The 23,660-nt window shown below is 43.4% G+C and overlaps 1 protein-coding gene across 6 annotated transcripts in view; it reads right to left on the bottom strand.

Moving 5' to 3' along the window:
• The window catches only part of LOC126282638 (uncharacterized), a 159,829-nt gene that overhangs the window by 108,015 nt on the left and 28,154 nt on the right, over positions 1-23,660 (bottom strand). The window contains exon 1 of one of the 6 annotated variants that reach the window (XM_049982209.1): positions 23,419-23,566. The exons of 3 other annotated variants lie outside the window; for them this stretch is intronic. The gene's annotated coding sequence lies outside the window, so the exon portion shown is untranslated. Of the gene's footprint in view, positions 1-16,585; positions 16,699-23,418; positions 23,567-23,660 lie in introns of those variants that run through there. 2 more of the 6 variants (XM_049982212.1, XM_049982211.1) reach the window with 2 other exon arrangements.

Raw genomic sequence — 23,660 nt, 5'->3', positions numbered from 1 at the left:
GACTTCCAGTTGCTTTAATCAGTATCTCCAGGCGCCTTTCTCCTCGAGTCAACCTAAAAATTCTCCAGTTCTTGTGCGAAGAGATGGAGAAAATCTAGAGAAAGTAATCATGGAAGATCGAGGGCAAGAGCCTGGGGGGAAGAGCAACAAGCAGGTGGATAGATCAAGTCAACATCTCCGGTCCGCCTCATCAGCAGGCTATAAGAGAAGCTGATAACCGACTGGGGTGGAAATGCTTTGTCCGTGGAATCACGGTGCCCGGCAATGAGCACAATGACTTGTGATGACGACAATGATGATGATGATGATGCCGCTTGTTGTTGCTCGCTAACTCAGAGGGTAAGCATCAGAAAACAGGTACTTGATTCAGTCCTCAGTAGGTCTCAGATTTTTTGTCACTTGCCTACATCTAAATGTACACTCTGCAAACCTCAATGAAGTACGTAACAGAGGATACCTAGCATTGTACCACATGACAGCTTCTTCTCGTTCGAAACACGTATCGAGCGGGGAAAAGGCTTTGTGCAAGCTGTAAGTAGTCTAAACTTGTCCTCGTGCTCCCTACGGCGGGTTCCGGTACATTTATACTGGTTCTTGAAACATTGTAACTAGGCTGTCGCGGGATAGCGGGCGTCTCAAAATTTTCGTTTTTCATTATTTCCACTGGGGGCCGAACCTCACAATAAGCCTGGGTTCCGTGAGGGGCGGCGGTAGGGTAAGTGGACTGCTGTAGCCTGTTGTGGGGTTGTGAACCACTGAGGACTGCAGTGGGGATGAAGCCTCTCCGTCGTTTCTAGGTCCCCAGTTCCACACAATACAATAGAAATACAAAAGCTACAATTGACCACAAGTACTGATAGTTCTGCTCCGATCGTACTATAAAACCTACGTGGTCTGCATATGCTGTACGTTTTATTATGCTTCAGTACAGGTTTAATGAAAACTCTTGAAGATAGACATAAACTATCCCGAGAAAGTGTATTAACAAAATTTCAGAAACCGTATTCAAACTATTACTGTAGGAATATACTACAACCCTTTACGTATCGCTCACATAGGGATCGTGAGGATAAGTTAGAACAATTACTGCACGCACAGAAGCATTTCATTCAAAAAATCGTTCATCCCATGCTCCAGACTCGAATGGAACAGGAAGGAACCCTAATAACTGGTACAATGGGACGTACCCTCTGCCATGCACCTCACGGTGATTTGGAAAGTACAGATGATGTTTGAAATTTGTAATTCATCATTCTGCCTAGTGGCTCAATAGCTATAATAAACAGCGGCGCTGACGTGGGGCAACGATGTCGAACCGACCTGTCAATAGGTACCTGTCGGGCAAATTGTCTATTGATGATAGCCCTGGAACTCGTGCTGTTACACATAATTTTAATCATTTCACTGAAGTTCTTCCGAATTCGAAATGGTTCAGTACTCGGAACAAGAAATGGTGAGAAATCAAATCGAAGGTCTGTCACTGGTCTATGGTCAAAATTGCTGCTTCTGGTCATGATATGGCACTATAATAACGATTACGGTTGTTAAAACTCGCATCTACGTCTATATTCCGTAAGCCTTTACCGTGTGTGGCGGAGGGTACTTCCAGCACCACTATCTTATCCTTTTTACCCCATTCAATTCGCAAATGACGTGTGACAAGAAAGATTTTCGGTAAACCTACGTATTAGCAATAATTTTTAAGATTTTCTCGTTGTGGTCATTTCTCGAGATGTATGCGGGAGAAAGCAGAGGGCTACACAAAACGAAGGAACAGATTTCAAACATAATTCCAGAGTACAAAAGATAGAAACACAATTCCAACGCTCCTGGAAGAGAAAAGTTCAAATTTTATGCGTTCAGTGTGAGCATCACCTGTTACACGACAAATATCAAAACGGTGGCTCATTTCCTGCACACACGAAGCAGATGGCCTCTCGTTATGGCATTCACAGCTTCAACAATGCGATGTCGCAGACTTTCAAGAGAAATTCTCTAAGCACGTCCAACGTTACCTGGATGATGCCATTCCATGGGTTGGAAGAAGAGGAGCAGAAGATGAATTTCATCGCCGGTGGCCTCCCAGGTAGTCTGTGAGGTTACGTAAAAGACAGCGTTTTTATCCCCCTCTATTCCTGACACTCTTCAAAGTCTGCAACATCGCATTGCTCAAGCCGTGAACTGTATAGCGAGATACCAGCTGCTTCGTGCGTGGCAGGAAATGAGCCACCGTTTTGATATCTGTCGTCTAAAATATGGTGCTCACATCGAATGCGCAAAAATTTGAACTTTGCTCTTTCCAGGAACGTTCACATTTGTGTTTCTGTGTTTTGTAGTTTGGAAGTAATAAATGTTTGAATGCTGTTCCTTCTTCTTGAAAAGCCCTGTAACGTGTTGCAAGGTCTCTTCCCGGAACATACTCTAACGGAATTTAAATAACACACCCCGAACGTCCTCTAAGGGAATTTGAATAACACACTCTTTCCGTGATGCACAACGCCTTTCTCGCAGCATCAGCCACCGGAATTTGTCGAGCATTTCCGTAACGCTCTCGCGCCGACTCAACGATAGCGTGACGAAAGGCATCGCTGTTCGTTGGATTCTCTCTACCTTTTCTATTAACCCAACGCGGGAAGAATCCCAGACTGGTGAAAAATACCCGAGAATCGATCGAACAAGTGTTATGTTAGCCATTTCTACTGTGGATGAATTACATTTCCTTAAGGTTCACCCCATCAATCTCAGCCTCGCATCTGCTTTTCCTACAGTTAGTTTCATGTTTTCATTCCACTTTAGGACGCCACTTTTAAGTACACTCCAGGAAATGGAAAAAAGAACACATTGACACCGGTGTGTCAGACCCACCATACTTGCTCCGGACACTGCGAGAGGGCTGTACAAGCAATGATCACATGCACGGCACAGCGGACTCACCAGGAACCGCGGTGTTGGCCGTCGAATGGCGCTAGCTGCGCAGCATTTGTGCAACGCCGCCGTCAGTGTCAGCCAGTTTGCCGTGGCATACTGAGCTCCATCGCAGAGTTTAACACTGGTAGCATGCCGCGACAGCGTGGACGTGAACCGTATGTGCAGTTGACGGACTTTGAGCGAGGGCGTATAGTGGGCACGCGGGAGGCCGGGTGGACGTACCGCCGAATTGCTCAACACGTGGGGCGTGAGTTCTCCACAGTACATCGATGTTGTCGCCAGTGGTCGGCGGAAGGTGCACGTGCCCGTCGACCTGGGACCGGACCGCAGCGACGCGCGGATGCACGCCAAGACCGTAGGATCCTACGCACTGCCGTAGGGGACCGCACTGCCACTTCCCAGCAAATTAGGGACACTGTTGCTCCTGGGGTATCGGCGAGGACCATTCGCAACCGTCTCCATGAAGCTGGGCTACGGTCCCGCACACCGTTAGGCCGTCTTCCGCTCACGCCCCAACATCGTACAGCCCGCCTCCAGTGGTGTCGCGACAGGCGTGAATGGAGGGACGAATGGAGACGTGTCGTCTTCAGCGATGAGAGTCGCTTCTGCCTTGGTGCCAATGATGGTCGCATGCGTGTTTGGCGCCGTGCAGGTGAGCGCCACAATCAGGACTGCATACGACCGAGGCACACAGGGCCAACACCCGGCATCATGGTGTGGGGAGCGATCTCCTACACTGGCCGTACACCTCTGGTGATCGTCGAGGGGACACTGAATAGTGCACGGTACATCCAAACCGTCATCGAACCCATCGTTCTACCATTCGTAGACCGGCAAGGGAACTTGCTGTTCCAACAGGACAATGCACGTCCGCATGTATCCCGTGCCACCCAACGTGCTCTAGAAGGTGTAAGTCAACTACCCTGGCCAGCAAGATCTCCGGCTCTGTCCCCCATTGAGCATGTTTGGGACTGGATGAAGCGTCGTCTCACGCGGTCTGCACGTCCAGCACGAACGCTGGTCCAACTGAGGCGCCAGGTGGAAATGGCATGGCAAGCCGTTCCACAGGACTACATCCAGCATCTCTACGATCGTCTCCATGGGAGAATAGCAGCCTGCATTGCTGCGAAAGGTGGATAAACACTGTACTAGTGCCGACAGTGTGCATGCTCTGTTGCCTGTGCCTAGGTGCCTGTTGATCTGTCAGTGTGATCATGTGATGTATCTGACCCCAGGAATGAGTCAATAAAGTTTCCCCTTCCTGGGACAATGAATTCACGGTGTTCTTATTTCAATTTCCAGGAGTGTATTTTAGGACGGCAGTGACTGTTTACAGCGATTTGTCACTAGTAGTGTGGTCCATGAATTGTATTCGCAGTTGCGAATATGGACAACCATCAGCTGTATAGTGGAATGACAAGAATAAAAATTTGCGCCCGAGCGGAACTCGAACTCGGATATCCTCGTTATCACGAGCGGTCGCCTTCTCTTTTTTCTTCTATCTCTCTAGCTCTCTCTCTCTCTCTCTCTCTCTCTCTCTCTCTCTCTCTCTCTCTCTCTCTCCCCTCCCTTTCCATTTTGTTCGGTATTGTTCGTTGCGTTTGGTCTGGGCGGACGTCACAAGACATCCGTTCAAGTTGATCGTTGATTCCTTTACTCATTTTTTTTTTATTACAGAGGGCGAGCAGCCCTCTGACCGAACACGCTGACCTAACGTGCCGGAAAAGATGGTGATGGGCACACAATACCCAGTCCCCTGCCGGGAATCGAACCCGGGCCCCCCGCGTCTCATTAGGCTATCCGAGAACGACTCAGCCGGACGCAAACTTCCATATTGTGTCAGCCACTTGCACTCGTACATTCATTATGTACTGTATATTTCAGTACAGGGGAAACACTTTAATTCAAAGTCGCTTGCTTGTTGTCGGCGGATAAATACGGTATTCCAGTGTTCAGAAGCGCAATGCAGTATTCCTTCGGACATGCTTCATTCTTTTTAACAACGCAGGCGCTGCGATACACTAACAGTATAATCGTACACTAGTGGATTCTTACCCTATTTATGTGCACCACGTTACATTTATTTTCGTTCAAGATCAATTGCCAATCCCTGCACTGATCATTCATCCTCAGGAGGTGTACCTGCAATTCGTTATGGTCTCCTTACGTTGCTACCTTGTCATGGACAACCGCATCATCTACGAGAACCACCTGGAACTTCCGACGATATCCAGTAGATGATGTTCATACAGGATGAACCAGAACTGCACCGACAAACTGTCATAGATGACAGCATGGATGTAAACAAGGAAAAGACGTGTAGTAAAAATGGTTTTCAAAACGCACACCTTAAGAGCTACAAGAAGTTGTTCGTCCTCACTACTGTGAGATGCAGCTCTTCTACGGAATGATCTTAGCTTTCGGTATTTTGAGAGATGGTAAAATTGACCAAAAACACAAAACAAGTGAGTGGTACACACGGACCCTAAAGCGCGCACGTTAAAAGCTGTGGGCACTTATACGTCTTCGCTACCATTAAAAGCATCTATTCTACTACTCACAGTTCTTAAGGTGTGCATTTTTGAGCCCACGCTTACCACATTTTTTTCTTGTTTCGGTCCATACTACAGCCTCTAAAAGTTTGGCGGTGGAGTTCTGGTTTACCTTATATGACGGAAGCAGTAATGGCCCTAAGACACTTCTTTGGGGTACTCCTAAAATTATCTTTACACCTGTCGATTTTGTTCCGCTAAGAGCGACTTGCTGAGTACTTTCTGCAAGGAAATCAGCCTGAATCGTCTAACAAGTCTGATCCGATGTTCGCTTAACTCGTGGTTCACTAAACGTCAATGTAAATCTGTACCAAACATCTTCCTGAAGTCAAGGAACACGGGATCCACCTGGGTGTCCTTGCCTTGTACCTCACACGGGCCTACCAAATCCGGTTTTCATAAATAGGTTTTCCAATACTGCTTCTGACTGTCATGTAACACACACACACACACACACACACACACACACACACACACACACACATACATACATTATTCACACAAACAAGCACATCATGGGCCGAGCTGCCAGAGATGGCGTTCATGTATGTGTGCGTGAGGTATGCTTGCTTGTGTGAATGAATGTGTGTGTTTTGTTTTCTGCCGAAGGCTGTGGCCGGAGTCTAATGTCTTATAAGTGTCTTTCAGTTGTGCATGTCTTCAACTTAACGAGTCATCTTTACTGTAAGTAACGACGTTAACTTTTCTTTATAGCCGAGCGGTCTGAGGCACCTTGTTACGCTCCACGCGGCTCCCCCCGTCGGAGGTTCGACTCCTCCCTCGGGCATAGCTGTGTGTGTTGTCCTTAGCGTAAGTTAGTTTAAGTTAGATTAAGTACTGCGTAAAGTTAGGTACCGATGACCTCAGCAGTTTCGTCCCATGAGACCTCACCACAAATTTCCAAAAATTTCTTTATATTGTTGTTCACCCAACCAGAAGTTTCCATTGTTTAATTTTGTACGCTGCCATATTCAATCTATATTTTACTGACGAAGGCCCTCGCACGCAACCGGTGGCTAGTGACAGAACATTTGCCAATTCTGTGCGCAAGAATCTGACTGCTTCTTTCCTCATCATTTAGTTTTCTAACCGTTCCAAATCTCTAGTACCCCGAAGCAGAATAATACTTGAAGAGTGATAACTTGGCATTTCCTCGACGCCATTAATGTTGGCGAGTCAATAAAAGTCTCGAATGCATTAATCGGCGTGGATATGACATTCAGACACCTCTTCTTGTATAATCTTATCGTTCTTACGAGTTCTTTGACGTCTGTGGTACTCTTGCCGTATTAAAAACTTTGCGAAAGTACTGATAACATTAATTCATTGCGCTGACGTAATAGGAATTGCTGGTTTGCGGACTCCATCCGTGTAGAATAACTGACGCACGTGAGCCCGATATTCGATTACGCTACCAAAATCAATTAATGTAAATGCGACACCAAATAACTGGCTCCAAAATTCTGTTTTCGTCATACACGTCACATGCAGCACGTAAAAGCGTCGAGTCTTTTATTGATAAGGCACGTTACACTATTTCGCGTTGCAAGGCGAGCACCGTATTTCATCGCGGTGGGCAGCAAGATCATTTTGCGGACAGGGCAGCTGATATGGCCCCGTGGTCTGGTGTCACCCCATAGCGAGCGTCCCTGGACGAGGTTCCAGAAAAACAACTGCTGGAAAAAAACGGTTTCCCCACGGCTGGAAAATCCAGCCAGCCGCGACCACTGGTACGTATCCGGTGTCCGCCCTGAAGATTGCAGCGACGCAGGGAAGTACCGCATTACACGGGGGTCTTCCAAGTGGATGGTATTATCATTTCTGTCTCCCCATCAGACGTTTCCGTTTTGAGTTCTTATTAATTACGGCGGTGGGTCAATGGTACAAAGGAGGAAATGCTGTTAATTGGTTAACATGCCACACTGTGTACTACATCAACTGGTTAATAGGACACATTGTGTACTACATGCTCCCAAGCACACAAGACAAAAAAAAAGGATGCATATGTTATTTACGTGACAGTACAGCACCACATGATCGAACGGGCAACTACAAGGGAACTTTTGCCAATTTATTGAGTAAAACCAGTATGTAAAATAAAAATAGAAATCTTAGTCCAGCAGCAGTTATCAACGCCAGGAAAGACATACACTCATTTATTTTTAAATTTAATTTAAACAGACCTTTGGAAGAAACACTGGAACGCCGATGACGACAGCGTTGAACACTTGTACCTATGCGCGAATATTTGCGATTTTACGTTCTTGTCTTATATTTGCAGTTATGTGAAAGTATGTTTAGTCTAAAGGCGAAGAGGCGTTTGTGTTAGGTACTGTGTGTAAAATGTTGCCAGTTCAGTTTTCTTCCAATCCTTTACTCATTTTAACGGACATACTTTAATTAGGGATACATAAGAAGCGAAAATCATGCATAAGAGCGTGCGAAAGCAATTTATTTATTCATTTCTTCCGTTGTATTTCCATGATGCCCACCTTAAGAAGAATAAAGATTTTCATTTCCATCGAATATGAATGCACATGAACGAGGACTATGACAAAAACTGCATCGAAGGAAAAAAAAGAAGAATTAGTTGTAAAATGTTCCACGACGTTTCGGGATCGTAGCCGTATTACAGAGACTTCTTGCCTCGATATTTCGGCTGACAACCATTCAGTCATCCTCAGGTCTTCAGGTGAGTGTTTTGTACTGGTTCTCATCGCAAACTTTATACCAAACAGGATCGTAACAGGCCGGAGCGGCCCATATGATGGTGTAAGAGAGATGCTTGGGAAATTAAAATGAGAATCGTTGAAAGAAAGACGACACAATTCCCGCGGAACCTTTTTGTTTAAATTTAGAGAACTCGCATTCGAGGCACGTATTGTGACCATTCTGCTGCCAACATCACATATTTGGCGTAGGGATTATGGGAATGATGTGAGGGAGATTAGGGCCCGGACAGAGGCATATAGTCAGCCATTTTTCCGTCGTTCAGAGTGCCGATACAATGGGGCGTAAAAGTCGCTAATATTGATAAGATGTACCCTCCACCACGCACTGCACTGTGGCTTGCGGAGTGCACAGGATGAACAAGAACTCCACTAAAAAACTTTCAGAGATAGTAGTGCTGACGAAAACAAGGAAACAATGTCTAGTAAACATCGGATCCAAAGCGCATATCTTACGAGCTGAGAGCACTTGGTCACCTGCGCATCTGTAAAATACCGGGCGTATCAAAATGGATATCGGGGTTTTAAGGCTTTGAAGCATTTATTACTTTCAACTTACGCACGCGGATGCATCGTTTCCTGTGTCTTCCGTTGGGAAGCACAAGTAGCAAAGGCTTTCATGTTTTACAGTTTGCAAGGAGTCAGTCTGTTCTTATAGAGCAACGTCCTTCCCGTATTAAGGTTCCATTGCGATTCTGCCAGTGATAATAACACCAGTAGATAGTATTATCAGTCTGAAAACACCGACTGCCTTTGGAAAGAGGAGTACAGGATGGCCAAGAAAGACTGAAGAACGTATTCAGCGAGTGGGAGAGTCTTCCACGCGCAGCAACAAGAAATCAGTTCCAAAGGCTAGTCGTGAGTTAGCAGTTCCAGTGATGTCTGTGTGGAGACTTCAGGAGACGCTAACAACTACGTCATTATCGTTTGCATTTGTTATAAGCTCTAAAGCCTAGAGACTACGGTTTACTTGCGTCAACGAAATATTTCTGCAAGAACACGAAGATTTCCTGGAGCGCGTCATCTTCAGTGATGAATCGACATCTCATTTAAGTGGGAGTGTGAACACACATAATGAGGGTCAGCAAATACGCACGAGATGGTACAGTTGCAACCAGAATCCCCTAAATTCAATGCCTTTTGTGCTATACAGGGTGTTACGGAAAGGTACGGCCAAACTTTCAGGACACATTCCTCACACAGAAAGAAAGAAAATATGTTATGTGGACATGTGTCCGGAAACGCTTACTTTCCATGTTACAGCTCATTTTATTACTTCTCTTCAAATCACATTAATCATGGAGTGGAAACACACAGCAACAGAACGTACCAGCATGGTGACTTCAAACACTTTGTTACAGGAAACGTTCAAAATGTCCTCCGTTAGCGAGGATACATGCATCCACCCTCCGTCGCAAGGAATCGTTGATGCGCTGATGCAGCCCTGGAGAATGGCGTATTGTATCACAGCCGTCCACAATACGAGCACGAAGAGTCTCTACATTTGGTACTGGGGTTGCGTAGACAAGAGCTTTCAAATGCCCCCATAAATGAAAGTCAAGAAGTTTGAGGTCAGGAGAGCTTGGAGGCCATGGAACTGGTCCGCCTCTACCAATCCGTTGGTCACCGAATCTGTTGTTGAGAAGCGTACGAACACTTCGACTGAAATGTGCAGGAGCTCCATCGTGCATGAACCAAATGTTGTGTCGTACTTGTAAAGGCACATGTTCTAGCAGCACAGGTAGAGTATCCCGTATGAAATCAGGATAACGTGCTCCATTGAGTGTAGGTGGAAGAACATGGGGCCCAATCAAGACATCACCAACAATGCCTGCCCAAACGTTCACTGAAAATCTGTGTTGATGACGTGATTGCACAATTGCGTGCGGATTCTCGTCAGCCCACACATGTTGATTGTGAAAATTTACAATTTAATCACGTTGGAATGAAGCCTCATCCTTAAAGAGAACATTTGCACTGAAATGAGGATTGACACATTGTTGGATGAAGCATTCGTAGAAGTGTACCCGTGGAGGCCAACCAGCTGCTGATAGTGCCTGCACACGCTGTACATGGTACGGAAACAACTGGTTCTCCTGTAGCACTCTCCATACAGTGACGTGGTCAACGTTACCTTGCACATCAGCAACTTCTCTGACGCTGACATTAGGGTTATCGTCAACTGCACGAAGAATTGCCTCGTCCATTGCAGGTGTCCTCGTCGTTCTAGGTCTTCCCCAGTCGCGAATCATAGGCTGAAATGTTCCGTGCTCCCTAGGACGCCGATCAATTGCTTCGAACATCTTCCTGTCGGGACACCTTCGTTCTGGAAATCTGTCTCGATACAAACGTACCGCGCCACGGCTATTGTCCCGATTGTCCCGTGCTAATCCATACATCAAATGTGCATCTGCCAACTCCACATTTGTAAACATTTCACTGCCTGCAAAACCACGTCCGTGATGAACACTAACCTGTTGATGCTACGTACTGATGTGCTTGATGCTAGTACTGTAGAGAAATGAGTCGCATGTCAACACAAGCACCGAAGTCAACATTACCTTCCTTCAGTTGGGCCAACTGGCGGTGAATCGAGGAAGTACAGTACATACTGACGAAACTAAAATGACCTCTAACATGGAAGTTAAGCGTTTCCGGAAACAGGTCCACATAACATCTTTTCTTTATTTGTGTGTGAGGAATGTTACCTGAAAGTTTGGCCGTACCTTTTTGTAACACCCTGTATATGGGCCTTTCTGTTTCGGTGAAGCAACTGTAACTGGTGTTTTTTGTCTTGAGACACTAGAGCTATGGCTCTTTTCTCAGTTGGAAGAAGCTGAACTAGAGAACTTTGCCAACAAGATGGAGTGCGCCTCACTAGCATACCTCAGTACGCGACTGGTTTAACGACCCAACTGCTGGATCGGCCGCAAGAGGCTGAATGACAAGGGCTTGATTTGCATGGCCTCCACGTTCACCGATCTGACGCCATGCAATTTTTACCTTTGGGTGTTCACAAAGGATTAGGTGTACGTGCCTCCGCAACCAGCTGATCTGGTCGTCTTATGAAAAAAAAAAAAACTGAAACAAATTTGCAACAGTTATTCCAGACATACTGATCAAAGTTTGGGAGGAATTCGCCTATCGATTCGGTGTGTGCTGTATGATGAATAGTGCTCACGCTGAACACTTTTTTTCTGTTTTTTGTCCACACTACCTCCTCCAAAAATGTGGGAAGTGAAGAGCTTACATTAAAAGAAATGTATTTCATACTATCGAACATGAACAAGCGCTCATAGCTCTTCTCGTAGACTATACATTTTACAGCCCATATTTACTGGGCATTTTTCTTTGTTTTGGTCCATACTACCATCTCCGAAAATTTGTCTTTGGAGTTCTGGTTTACTCTATATAACTAACCTTGCATCACAGTGAGACCATTAACGATGAACCAGTAGAGAGAGAAAGTGACATTCCATTTTCGAGAACTGGTGCTGTAGACCAGCTGTCTTAGAGAATACTAACACTATCACGAATGTGTATCCAGTAGGTCACCTATTATTTCCGTTGACGGACACTAATCATAAAAACATTATTCCAGGGCCATCGCACGTAGCTGTCGATCATTAAGTGATAGAGGCCCAAATGCCTCGCGATAAGCTCTCTCCTGCGTATCGCAGTACTCGCGCCCGCTGCTAGCTGGATGGCTGGCTGAAAGATTCATCACTTTCCTCATCGATGCGGAGAAGCACGTTGGCTTGCGATCCGCGTGTTCAGGGTTTATAAAATAGCGAGAGCCGAGAGCTTGCGCAAACACGTATCCCGAACAGAGTAGAGGGCATTAAGAATAGGACAGTCAGCAGCTCCACCTTAGCAGTCTATGTGCTGATGATAATGAATTGTTATTCGTAAGGTAGCGGTATAACGGAAGGCGAAGAATTTTGCAGGATTTCGGAAATCGACTGCGCAAGCGGCAACTGTTTCTTTTGGCATAGTGATGTGCAGAAAATATTCCCCTGGCAGATGAGAAAATGACGCAAGCCAATGGAAACAATATTTTTTGATTATTTTTTGTTTCGTATATGGTTTTTTTGCCACTGAATCGATACCTAACTACAGATGTCTTCTATTACGTACAGTTTTGTATCTATTGGACTTCGTTATTAACTAAAAATTTGACAATAAACTTGTAACTGTCAATACATGGAAACCAAACAGTCTTTGATTGCAAATTTGTTTATTGAGTTCAGTGACCGGTTTTGATCGTTACGATCATCGCCAGATTGATTTTTCTCCTTAAACTGAGTAAAATAATCAAATAAAATATTTTTCTGTAATTTTCATCGTCACAAAATGTAAAAAACACAATAAAAACTGTGATGGACACTCATGGCGGTGTTGTAGGGCCGCCGTTAGCTCACTTATCACTCTGATGATCATCATAAGGACGAAAACAGGTTACTGAATTGATTAAACAACGTTAAATTTATCCATATTTTGCAACTTGAACGTGACTGTATTCAACAGAAAGTAAGTATAAATAAAAATGTATTGAGTCTTCATTCACAATTGTTTTAAGTTTTATTAAATTACAACAGTGCAATTTAATAAAACACGAAAAAATTGAGAATGAATGCGTTTTATTAAATTACACTAATATGACTTAATAAAACACGAACAAACTGTGAATGAAGGCGATTTTATTCACATTTCCCATGTATTGAGTAAAGTGACTTTCGATCAAAACCTATTCTGTTTTCCACTTACTCTCAAACAATGTATTACAGTTATCTTCAAAGTGATCACGTCACCCCCTTCCCCCCCCCCCCCCCATGTCTTCTAATTACAACGTAAAGTGATCTAATTTTTCATTATAAACAGAAGTTATATTTAAGTATAAACATGAAATTGCCTCTTTATTACATAATAATGGTGTATCAATTGGCATATATTTCCTTTCTCTCTTCTATTTATATCATTAGAACGTTATTCCTCCCTGTACTCAAGTGATCAACAATAGTCTCTCATCACATCGCCGGCCATGATCGCGTCATTCGATCTTTTTTGAATCTTGATAACTAGATAACAGCGCGCACCTCGTTCCTCACAGATATGAGCCAAATTTGCAGGGTAAAGAAGCAAGTTGACCAATCAAAAAGTGAACTTGGGGCTTACCAAACAACAAAACTTCTCGAATTTTCCAGCATGTTGACTACAAAAGACACATAAAGTGGGTCCATTCTGTTGCACCAAGAACCTTGAATGATATCTAAGCTTCCGTCTCAATCATAGCCATATTTTATTCACAGGTGGAATCCGGCATCATTTTTCGAATGCAGGATCCAATAAACACGCATCCTTTCAATTTCGCTTCTTATAGCTGAGGAAACCTTGAATGATATCTAAGCTTCCGTCTCAATCATAGCCATATTTTATTCACAGGTGGAATCCGGCATCATTTTTCGAATGCAGGGTCCAATAAACACGCATCCTTTCAATATCGCCTCTTATAGGTGAGGAAACTCCTCGCAGAATTACTAGAAATTTCCTCCATCTCTGGGTAAAGATTTCACAAACTGTTTCATTAGGCCCACCTTAACGAATGGAGATGCTAGCAGGTTTCTTTACCACGGATCCATGAGGCTCTTGCACAAAACACAATTCTCTCTACGGAACAAAGATTTGCTCGTAGGTCAATTTATTCTGAATCGATGATGAAAGTTTTGCTATCGCGTTAAGACTCGTCAATTAAACAATTAAGTAAAGCTTTATGAACCACACATATTAGATCAGAAACGAAGATTTGGATATTTAAAACTATGGTAGAAAGCATAGCAACGCATGGAGCAGAAACGTGACAAATAACTAAAAGAATTAAGAGAAACATATCGTCATTGGAGATGATATTTTGGAGGTGTTGATGTAGGCTGACATTGAGGGGTAAAACTAAAAATGAAGACACGTAAGAGACTGAACCTGGCACCACTGTCGTGGATGCAATCGAATCAAAATGACTGAGATGGCAGGGGCATGTACGTCAACTGTGTGAGGACAGATGCCTAAGATGATGATGGAATGGATTCCAACTGACAGAAGAAGAAGAAGACGTCCGAAAATAACGCAGGAAGAGGGAGTCAGAAGAACTATGTCAGTGAGGCATTTGCAGATGGAAGATTGGGAAGGCAGAAGGCTATGATTGAAGAAACAACTATAATAATGTATTAAATCGCAATAAAACAACAATAAAAACTACAAGAATAATTTTTTCGTCGTTGGCGTATGTAAATATGTGACTGAATAATCAAATATTTCGTAGACATCACTGTAATCCAAAATCCCCACTACATGCATTGGTAGCATATGCAAAGAGAAGTCCAGCGCTCCCGAGAAAGGAGCGAGTAGGTGAGTCAGCAGTAATACAAAAGAAGGCATCTGCAAAAATCGTGAGTGTTGATTCTTTTTAAATATAATGAAAGAGCCGCGTTTACGTAATATATACACTGAAAATATCATTTGAATAGCAGACGATAACAGAGATCATTGCGTTATTACTGAGGACCAAGCCGAGCAGAAATACTTGAAAGCATAGCCTGATATGTCAACAGCAAGATGACGGCCGATAGTGGATAAGGGCTTCCTGCAAGCATTACATGTTGAGGGGAGGGGGAGTCAGTCAACCTTCGTTCATACTACTTGCAATGTGGAAAAAAATTCTCTGAACATCGTTTGTATCCACGAATAATACACACTTCATCATTTAACATTAAGTTATCTGGAGTAGAAACCCGGTGACCTAATATTCCATTCTATCAATTTGAACTTATGTAGTCAAGTCGAGTGGAGGCGCGGTTGTTACGGGATTTTATGTGAAAATGAGCATAACCCGGGAAAGTGCAGATCATTTTCAACCCACGTTCATTAACATATTACACACTGTGAGGAAAGATATGTAGGATAGCAGAAAAGATGGGAAAGAACTAAAACTTCAAAGCAAGTATACTTCTGTAAGACTTGGAGCATTTGTAACCTAACTTAATTCAAATAATTATGACACTGGTTTATTGAAAGACACACTGCCACTCCTAAGGATGCTGTTTGGGAGGGGGGGGGGGGGGTTGAGAACGGAGAAACATGTAAAGATCGTGGTCGGCGCAGAAACACTGAATCTACAACGTTGTGGATCGATGGGTTGCTAGACGACAGTTTCCATGAGATTTAAGACAAATTCATTCAAGTTGAGAGAATATCATGGAAAGTTTGGTCGCCGCGTTTCTCCTACATGTAGCTTAAAGTTAAATGCTCAGGAGTGTGTTAGTCTTGGATACAAACGACTTTATTGATAAAATGTTAAATGTGACTTCATGATTTTTTTAAACATTTTATTATTATACTCGACGGGTCGTTCTGTTTCCTTTTCCTGTCTGACAATACGCTAGGACATAAGAAACTGCCGGCCTCTGTGGCCGAGCGGTTCTAGGCGCTTCAGTCTGGGACCGCGCGACCGCTACGGTCGCAGTTTCGAATCCTGCCTCGGGCATGGATCCTTAGGTTAGTTAGGTTTAAGAAGGTGTACGTTCTGGGGGACTGATGACCTCAGATGTTAAGTCCCATAGTGCTCAGAGCCATTTGAGCCATTTAGATAAGAAACTCGACAACACAGGAGCCGCTAACCGCCAACAAACACGGGTACCACAGTAGGGGATGCAGCAGTAATATAAAAACTGTCCAGGAGACTTCCACAAGGATCTCTGATCGAATGTAGTGAAACGCATCTCAAATCAAAAGACCGCGATGTGGTGAAGCGCGATTTCTAGCAAATTCATATTGTTTGTGCTTAATTCAGTGGTCATTTACTGTAAATGAGTGCGAAACCAGGTGTAGCTAAATAGCGTGTACGTGTGAATAAGATGGAAAAGTACATTGTCAGAGAGACTTCGTCGTGGATATCAAGAAGCAGTGCAATGTAACTACTATCATAAACATAGCGATGCTTTCATTTCATAAACTTTTCATTAAATAAATTTCCGTTATTTTCGCTAATACCACGACGCCTGCACTTGGTGCAGATATTGTTGTAATAACACATGCATTTGATGAAAAGACTGCAGTGGCTCGAAAACTAGTTAATGGTAGAATAAATCATACCAAACTAAAAAAGAAAAAGCGATTGGTTGCATATTCTACCCACATGAATTGTCAAGCAAAAGAAAGAGTTTTGACGATGCTACGTTGATATAATACGGTTCCCAAAAGATTTTCGTACGTCATCGTTCTCGCACCAAACACGCACTACAACAGCTCCACTTCGCCGCTTTTAAGATTCCTGCTGGATTAATTAATGTCGCTCTACTGGCCATAAAAAGTTTCACCACTTACGTCAGGGACGAGAAGTCGTCCTGCCCTGCGGTGGGAACAGCTGCTGTAGTATAGCCGGGACCCTGTGTACCGTACTGGTCAGGTGTAGCCACGGACAGACCCTAAACACAACTAACTTGTCACAGCTCCCAGGACGATTTGCAGTCGCCATTAGCTCGCCTTAATGGCCTGTGATGGTGTTTGTGATGCATGACGCACAGTGATCAGAAGACGACGAGAGAAAGATTTTCCGCGTTTTTTGGAAACGACGTCATCTGTAAGGGACGTCTGCTTGCGGGTCTTCCGTTTTCGACCTGGTACTTAGTTGTGCTATTATTCCAGTGAGGGTGAAGAGTATCATATACATAACCTATCGACTAAAATTTATTGACAACATTTTCCCAGAGTCCTACAAGCATTTGTTCTTCCCATACCCCCCTTCTGTGAACGGGAAGCATTAACACGTGTAAGTGAATTAGAAGCAACCAATATACTTTCCAGTTGCAAAGAGTATATCTTATCAAGTGTATGGGATGCATATCAGCTCGGTCTAGCAGTAATCCACCGAAATACAGTCTCATATCACTGACGTCAATTTGCGGTAGGGTCTTGGAGCATATACCGTTTTGGGACATTATGAAATAACTCGAAGAAATGATCGACCGACACCTAGTCGGCACGCATTCAGAAAATATCGTTCTTGTGAAACAAAGGTTGTCGGTTCAACTAAATATCTAGGGCTTACAATAACGAACAACTTAAATTAGCACCACCACACAGAGAATGTGGTGGGGAATGCGAACCAAATACTGCGTTTCATTGACGCAACACTCAGAAGACGCAACAGGTCTACTAAGAAGATTGCCTACACTACGCTTGTCCGTCCACTTCTGGAGTGTTCGTCTGCGCTGTGGGATCCGCATCAAATAGAATTGACGGAGGACATCGAAAAAGTTCAGAGAAGAGCAACTCGTTTTCTACTTTCACGGTAAGAGGGGGATAGAGTGTTACGGATATGATAAGTGAGTCGGGATGGCAATCATTAAAACAAAAGAATTTATCGTTGCGGCGAGATCTTTTGACGAAATTTCAATCAGCAACTTTCTCCTCAGAATGCGGGAATGTTTGTTGACTCCTATCTACATAGGGCCGACGAAACGACCATTGTAATGAAGTAAGAGATGTCAGAGTTCGCTCGAGAAGATTTAAAAGTATTTGCTTTTCCCAAGTGCTATACGAAAGTGCAACATTACAGATATAGTCTCAAAGTTGTTCGATGAACCTTCTGCCAAGCACTTACGTGTGAACTGCAGAGCAGTCACGTAGATGTAGAACGTCGAGTGTATGAATAGAATAACGATCCGAATGATCAAAGGTTTATTCGACTAACGAAGGAGTGTAACTCAAAATGTCGAAAATCTCGATGAAAGACAGCATACAGCTCTCGTGAAAGTGTTTAGAAAACGCCAAGAACCACTTTAGAGGACAGAAACCACAATAATCCTAAGCCCCCGACATATATATCCCGGAGGTATCGTTTGGATAATATTAGGTAAATACTCATGGCACCTCGCACAGAGAAATACAAGCGGTCATTCTTTTTACTTTCCATCCGTGAAATGTGTGATACAAAATGTACCCACTGCCACGCACTTCACAGTGATTCGCGTAGTGTGAATGTAAATGTACGAGGGTGACCCAAAAAAAAAGGTCTCCCACTTTTTTATAAGTACATAGACTTATTTATTACTACAATGGTTTACATCAGTTTACAGCTTGAACATTTAGCTATTTTTCGACATAATCACCATTTCTGTCGATGCATTTTTGTAAACGCTGTGGCAGTTTTTGTATGCCCATGTCATACCAGATCGCCGCCATGCTGTTCAGAAAGTTATGAACCTCTTCTTTCACCTCGTCGTCGGAGCTGAATCGCTTTCTGGTCAAATGTTCTTTTAACTTAGGGAACAGTTTTTTCAGAGTCTCTGAAACGGGCAATTCAGAACCGTAGAAGAGGAATGTTGAGCAAGGACGTATACATTATCCATGACAGCGATCGCCCACACATCGCTCGGCAAACCGTTACTCTCCTGCAAGTGAGGTAGCGTTGTCGCTTCCCACCCCCGGGTTCCCGGGTTCGATTCCCGGCGGGGTCAGGGTTTTTCTCTGCCTCGTGATGGCTGGGTGTTGTGTGATGTTCTTAGGTTAGTTAGGTTTAAGTAGTTCTAAGTTCTAGGGGACTGATGACCATAGATGTTAAGTCCCATAGTGCTCAGAGCCATTTGAACCATTTGAGCCATTTGAACTCTCCTGCAACAGTTTCAGTGAAACATAATCACCCACCCACCCTTGGCGCCCAGTGACTATCACCTGTTCCCTAGGTTAAAAGAACATTTGGCCGGAAAGCGATTCAGCTCCAACCACAAGGTGAAAGAAGATGTTCATAACTTTCTGAACAGCATGGTGGCGAACTGGTATGACACGGGCATACAAAAACTGCCACAGTATCTACAAAAATGCATCGACATGTCGAAAAATAGCTAAATGTTCGAGCTGTAAGCTGATGTAAGCCATTGTAGAAATAAACAGGTCTATGTACGTATAAAAAAGTGGGAGACCTTTCTTTTGGGATTGCTCTCCTAGATCGTGAATTACGTAGATGAAACGAAGCTCAATTTGAAATGTGACGAAGATGCTCAGCCAACTGCACCGACAGATGCTGCAAGAGAGGCATTCTGCTCCACGGTGTGGTTTACCGTTAAAATTTGGAGAGCATACGCTATTGAAAGAGACACGTGTGTATCTCGCTAAAAGATCTTGAAAAGTAAAATTAGAGAGATTCAAATTCAAACGGAGGACAGGAACAGGCCAAGAGGGAAGTAAGAATCGTACGCAAAGTACCCTTCGCCACATACCATAAGGTGGCTTGCGGACAATGGATGTAGATGACACGTGCAGCCTTACGTTTTTCATAGAATCGTAACCTGCCATTCATCTACCAACAACTGTGGCACTTCGCTTCATACCCCTGCATGTTGTAACTCTACAACGTTTCTATGGCATCACTTGGTCTAGTTGTCACTTACTAATTCTGTAGTAAAAGGATACCAGGCGTTAACGTTTCGTAAAATGCAAAGCTTTGCAGTTCTGTGAAATGGGAGCTATGAAAAATAGTTGCCAGTGTTTGCGCCTTTCCATAATTTGGAAACTTTTATAAGTTTTCTATGTGGGCAATCGCAGTTTAATCTATGCATAGTCAAATATCTTTTCTAAATTTTTTGTGGTAAAATCTTCTTTAAAAATTTGCAGAATCCACTTGTAGCTGTTAATCCTCGCTTATTGTGAAATCAAGGTACAACCATTTTCGCAATAACGAATCTAAGTTTCAGGTTAAATTTGGGTCGATTACACTAAACCATTAAACCAATACGATCTCCTACCGTTCTAAAAGGCACCCATCCTGGCATTATGGGTTTTACAACATCCATTAATAATCTTAGATTAATTACGGATCGTCACTGAGGGACATTATAATTTGGACCAGTGTTGAGCATCCATTAATAATCTTAGATTAATTACGGATCGTCACTGAGGGACATTATAATTTGGACCAGTGTTGGAACTTCATAAATTTAGACAACACTGTTAGTGGAGCGCAGTGATCTGGTGCTTTACTTTGATTAAACCAACAGTCGAGATCCCAATAAAATTTGTTTATTACAACCGGTTTCGGTTTATATTAAAGCCATCCTCAGATTTTTTTGTGTCCCATGGCTGGTGTTAGCGGCTCCTCGGTTTTTCACGTGATACCACGATCGTACCGCATTGAGTGTACGATCGTGGCGTCACGTGAAAAACCGAAGAGCCGCCAGCACCAATCAACGTGGGGCCCAAAAAGTCTGATGACGGCTTTAAAGTAAACCGAAACCGGTCGTAATAAACAGATGTTATTGCCATCTCGATTGTTGTTTTAACCTAAACAATATTGGAACTCCTGATACTAGTTAGAAAAACAGCTATCACGGCTGCGATGAAGAAATGATGGTATCGTGTGCAGAGGCAGTCGCCAGTAAATCATAGGCACAATAGTGGTCAGTTTCCGTTGTTATGACTTACTATTACTAGCTGAAATTAGAATGTCCTTTAGTGACGATGCCTAATTATCTATGTTTTTTCAACATCCATTGTTTTTGACGATGCAAGGATATGTGTCTGATAGTACGTTGGTAGATCGCACTGGTGTAATGGCTTAATGTAATCCAGCCAAATGGTACGATGATTATCGCGAAACAGGTTGTACCTTGATTCCACAATAAACGAGCATTAGCAACTACAAAAGGACTCTAGAAATTTTTTGGATGAGTTTACCACAAAATTTTTTAAAAAGTTTTTTAAACTATAGGTATTACTTAACGTTTTACCGGATAGACTTTCCTCTCACTTATCATCTGCGAAATAGTGAGGTTGCAACTAACACTACACGCGAAAGCATTAAGTTTCGATGCAAGTTTGTTTTCCAAGGGAATGTATTTTCGTTAGAAGGCGTCGATATGGAGTTGAATCAAAAGATTCATATTACAAGGGAGGATAGGATTAACTGAACAATGTTATGATTGCAAGAGAAACGATCTTAACTGATTAACAGTTGTTAAACTGCGATGAGATCCTAGGAAAATTTCATAGAGCTGAAATACTTGAGTACAACACTGCGACCATCTGTAGCAATATTTGAGCGAAGGTAGCACCAAAAAATATGATTTAAGAGCATAACTTTCCAACCAAAGAAGCCATTTTCGTAGAGCTGCTAGCTGTTTGACAAAAAAAAAAAGAGCTGTCAATGATTTATGGAAGGGGAACACCAGAGCTCGAGAAGAATCTTAATGGGGAGGGGGGAGGAGGGGGGGGCATACGTGGAGGGGACACACATATGGTGGTGCATGGTCGTCATTTCTTTCTGCTATGCAGCAGTGTTGCACTGTAAGATACAATCTGAACTGCTGCAAAAAATATTAGCGCCCAGGCAGATAATATTGAACTCTTTTGTCACAGGCAAATAGCATACTAATGCACATGATGGTAATCGCTTGCAAGTAATCTCTTTTTTCAAATCTGAAGGATGAGCACATGCAGTAAACGTAAAACCGATCTGGATCAACGCGTACAAACACTGAGCACAGTCGCAGGTAATTTCTGACGCTTACTTTCAATCAATAATAAAGAAAAAACTAAACTTTTGAAGCGCGAGAAAAAGTACATTTTCTCTTATCTACGATCAGATTCTGCTAAAAGCTCTAACTTCATATTCGAAGTACAACGTGAAGCCTCTCCACTTTGCGTGGCAACGTTCTATGTCACTCGTGTCCGACATTCAGAAGATGCTTCGCGACAAATACGTCTGTATGATATGAAGAATGTGGTTCTCTTACCCTCTGATGAGCATTTTCCTGCAAAAGTGAGCTCGGCGCGACAGTATTTCACTAGTATAATAATATCCCAAAAACAAACAAGAAAAACAGAACATTTCTCTTAAACGACCAAAACGTTGTGACACTGGGATTGTACAATCTTTAAAAAGAAAATCATCTCTATTGGGGGCCAAAAATAAAGTTCAGTGAGTGTGACGGAAAAGTAATTACTGAGGAAAGAAGGGAAAGTTGTTCTGATGTTTCCTCGAGTTAGATACACTCGACACTAGATTTATCGAAACTGATTATTGGACAACACACTTCGAAAGTTTCGTGTCCATGGCTAATCAGCGCGCTACTGAAGAAATGCCAAATACATTTAAACGTAATTTGTTCACCAGCGACAATATGAAAAAAAAAGAAACATGACCCTCCCCCCCCCCCCCCCCCCCCCCGGCCGCCGCGTGCCGCCTCCCTCCTCCTATATTATATCCTACACATTAGTATTGCGTCAGAAGAGATTTATCCCTGCAAACGTCAGCTGTAGTCAAAATGCTCTCCCTCAGAAACGGGAATGCGTAACAACCTCCCTACCAACATTTCTGGATAATGGATCTCTGGTACGAATTACCTCAAATGGCTTCAACGGGTACTCAGATACACTGTAACTTGTGAAACGCAGATCCATGCAGACACATTGTCGTTGATACAACAATCGATGGTGATATTTCAGACGCTGCCTGCATCCCCCTCTAGAGCAGAGGTTTCTAAACTTTACCTCTGACAGAAGGCACTGAAAACACTGTTACTTTGAGGGAACACATTGTTTATTTTCAAGTTTAGTAAAATTATAAAAAATGAGAAAAACTAGTTTCATTCAGTGAACACCAATGTTCCACGGAACACAGTTTGGACAACACTGCTGCAAGAGTCTAGGCCACATTTTTTGTCATACGAGATCTAAACATCGCCCGTATCGGTTTATGAAGGTTAATGACAATGCAGGAGTCCCTCACAGATCGGTACGATCCCGTGCACAATAAACCGTTCTTCACGAACATAATTAAGATTGAGGATTATAAGAGACAAGCAGATAAATCGCTAAAAACATTTTTTCTCCCACTATGCGACACTAGAAGCTAATCTGGAATCTAACCCGGCACTTTGGAATTTACTGTGGTTTTATTACCACAGTAATAAAACACACCGTGCGGTACTTTTTCCTCCCCTTACCAGCGGAAACTGGCGACGCAAATTCTTCTCATTAAATGAGTTCGAACAACCCACCTGTCGTTCCCGCCCCCATCGCACGTTTTTAAGTACCGCTTTTCTGTTTAACACAAAAAACGAAAAGTATAAGAAGTAGGAGCCGCCTGAGAGAGGAGCTGACCCTTGCCGCCGCATAGTGTGATCAATTCGTACAACTTGCGTGAAGAAGTGCACACTTACTTGAAAATGTGCTGTTGCAGAAACGAAGACACTGACAGTCTTCCCTACGTTTCTTCTCGAATTAGCGCGCCACTATTGTGTGGTGCCGTGCGCAGCGCGAGTGAGGCGCCTTGCCGCGGCGAACTTTTATAAGTAACTGAAAACTGACGCGGAGGAAGTCCCTCGGTCGTCGCTCATTGGCTGACGGTTCCGCCGCCAGGTGGCACCACGGTCGTTGCGTAACAGCTAGGCGCTAAGAAAAG

The sequence above is a fragment of the Schistocerca gregaria genome, chromosome 1 (genome assembly GCF_023897955.1).
Source record: "Schistocerca gregaria isolate iqSchGreg1 chromosome 1, iqSchGreg1.2, whole genome shotgun sequence".
Taxonomy (NCBI): domain Eukaryota; kingdom Metazoa; phylum Arthropoda; class Insecta; order Orthoptera; family Acrididae; genus Schistocerca; species Schistocerca gregaria.
This window is presented reverse-complemented; position numbering and strand designations above follow the sequence as displayed.